Below are 2,747 nucleotides of genomic sequence, written 5' to 3'. Positions count from 1 at the left end.
TAGTTCATAATAGTTTTTCATTCTCTTTTGCCAAAAAAAGCTGTTGCGGGCGTTTTTTACAGGTACCACAAAAATGAACAAAAAATATCCGCTGCAATTTACTCCGGGGCGCTAAAGAGGGACTAAGTTTCACAGCCAGGCAGTTCTTCTCAAGGGTCCACTTTTTTCAGTAAGTTGAATGAAAGTGTTAATAAAAAAAGGGGGTGTTATTGGTAGGGGTGGCTTTTGGGCCCCCACCCCTCTGCCTTGGGGAATTAAAAAGGAAGGTAGGAGAGGGTTAGGTTGCAGTTTTTGGTGGGGTTTTGCCATGATTAACCCGTTTTTGGGAATTTCGTTCTATAGAGGGTGGCCATATGTTTTATTTATAATTTAACAATCATAATGCAAAAAATTGTTAATAGAAAAACATTAAGGGTTTAGTCCCCATTATTGGTTTTTATTAAAGCATTAGGGAAAAAATAAAAAAAAACTACTTTCCAATTTTAAAGTCCAAGGGAAATGGAGGAAATCCCGGGTTTGAGGTTATGTAGGGGTTTCTACTTTAAGTTGGGAAACCACTTGTTCCATTATTTTCTTCAAATTCATTGAATTTTGATTTATATGTTTTGTTTACCTTGTGCTGTATACCTTTCCAAATTCAAAATTTAAAAACTTTAGTAAATTCCCATACTATTTTCATAAAATCGGGGATAAAATTGGGTCCCTCAAGAGGGGGGCCAACATAAAAAATGGTAAGAAAAATAATCATTAAGTGGCTGTCTGAAGGAAACCCAAAAATTTGGGGGAACAAAATTGGAACTTAAATTCCAAAAAATCTGTAACATTAGAGCCGCTGAGGCTAAATAAAAAAGTGAGTGGAAAGTGAATTTTTTGCAGGTAAGGGGGCAAAAAAAAATTTACTCCAAACCCACTAAAGAATGGCACAAACGAGGGGGGCCATTGTGAAAACCCTCCCTCATGATTTAGGAAAAAAAACAGGGGACTATGTAGTGGAGGTTTTTGTTTGCCTTTACTGCAAGCACCCAAAACTATAAAAACCAATTTTTTTACCCATTCATAACCCCAAAACTATTTAAAGTTTTATTGCCCGTTTCCTTCCACTTTGGACAGTCATAACATCCAATCTTATAATGAAACATAAAAGATACCGCCTTTCTTTTCCTTGGAATGAACCAACTAGAAAAAAAAATTCCCTTCTATGTAACAGGGAACCTTGCGAAAAAATAAAACGCAAAAACAATTACTGCCGCGGCAAAGCCTTGGCCCCCCCGTCCTCTAAATAATCCCCATAACCAGGCTTAATATTAATCATTAAGCTCTCTACCCCATAGGGCTAGCACAATACTTTATTATCACAGTAAAACTGTCAATTTACCCAATTTTCAGGGAAAGGTAAAAAAAGGTCCTTTAACCATAAAGAGGAAAACAGCAGCGAAAAAAGGAAGGGGTTAGTTTCCCTACTACAAATGACTGGTGACCATGTTACTTCAACCAAGTTGGAAGATTTTATAGTAAAGTGGGGAAAAAAAATGGCCTTAGCCTTAGTAATCTGGTGATATTTATATTATTCTCTTAAATGAGTAATCCCACATTCATAGCTCCTTTTCGAAATTCACGTACACATTAGTGCATCTTTTTGGAAAACTCGATATGTAAACAAATGACCCCCACTATGGAAACGGAAAATATCATCAGTAAAAACTCCCGTTGGTCCCTTCCGGAGTATCCCATTCCACTAATCCCTGTGTTTTCTTTCAGGTCTCCAAACTTGCAAAAAATACTATATAACAAACGCCAACCACAACACCTCACCCTTTATTCAAAATAATATTTCATTCCAAAAATTAGTAAAATAATTATAATCGCACAAAAAACACCAAGAATCTTCTACGTGTTAAAAATATTTCCAAGGGGAACGCAAAAGTTACTTAAAAAAAGAATGTACTCTTTACAATATCAAATTTTTCCCAATCTTAATAAAACCATTACTCAAACTCCAATTTTATTCTAATACCCAGTCCACATGGTTCACTCTCATGTGTCAACAGGATAAATGGAGCAGGAGGAAGCCCTAAAGGTATGGAGTTTACATCATTATATAAACGTTTTTTGTTTGGTTGTGAGGGCACCAGCAAAAGGGGGTACCGTCCTTATAACAACGTCTTTTGTTTTCACTTACCTTGGATCACCCAGGGGAAGCCGGCTCACTTCAAACTTCTTTATTGCATCTTTTTCCGTTCAATTTCGGATATATTTAAAATGGAGTGTATGGAATGGGAGTTGGTGGGTTTATTAAGGGGGGTTATAATAAAAAAAAGCCATGTAAAAAAAAGAAGGAGGAAAAAGTGTTTGATAAAACATTATTTTTTTTTACTATTCTTGCTGCCGGGTTTACAAAGGAACAGGAAAACGATTTTGCAAAAATCTTCCCAAACTTTTTTATGGAAATCGATTGGGTTCAAGCTGTTGGAAAAAAGTTCTCAGATAAATGTTCACTTTGCATCTATAACGGAACAAAGGAGAAAAAACAAGAATGGGGAAAGAAGGAAAAATTTACACCAAAAATTAATCATGGAAAAATTGGGGAGTTATTACCCTACGAGGAAAAAAAGAAAAAAAACTTTTCTTCGGATTGCTGAAAATAAATGGATAAAAAACGGGAAGTAATTTTGTCATTGACCCAAAAAAAGATGCGTTGAAAACCATGATAAATTTATTTTCTAATAAAATCTATGTCTGTCTATTCT

General features: G+C 35.4%; 1 pseudogene; it reads left to right on the top strand.

The window, feature by feature from the left end:
• Positions 1–2,053: 2,053 nt before the first annotated feature.
• The window catches only part of LOC119592368, a 6,401-nt pseudogene continuing 5,707 nt past the window's right edge, over positions 2,054–2,747 (top strand).

This window comes from Penaeus monodon, chromosome 30, assembly GCF_015228065.2.
Source record: "Penaeus monodon isolate SGIC_2016 chromosome 30, NSTDA_Pmon_1, whole genome shotgun sequence".
In the NCBI taxonomy this organism is placed as follows: Eukaryota; Metazoa; Arthropoda; class Malacostraca; order Decapoda; family Penaeidae; genus Penaeus; species Penaeus monodon.
The sequence above is the reverse complement of the archived record's forward strand: the minus strand, read 5'-3'. Positions and strand labels throughout refer to the sequence as shown.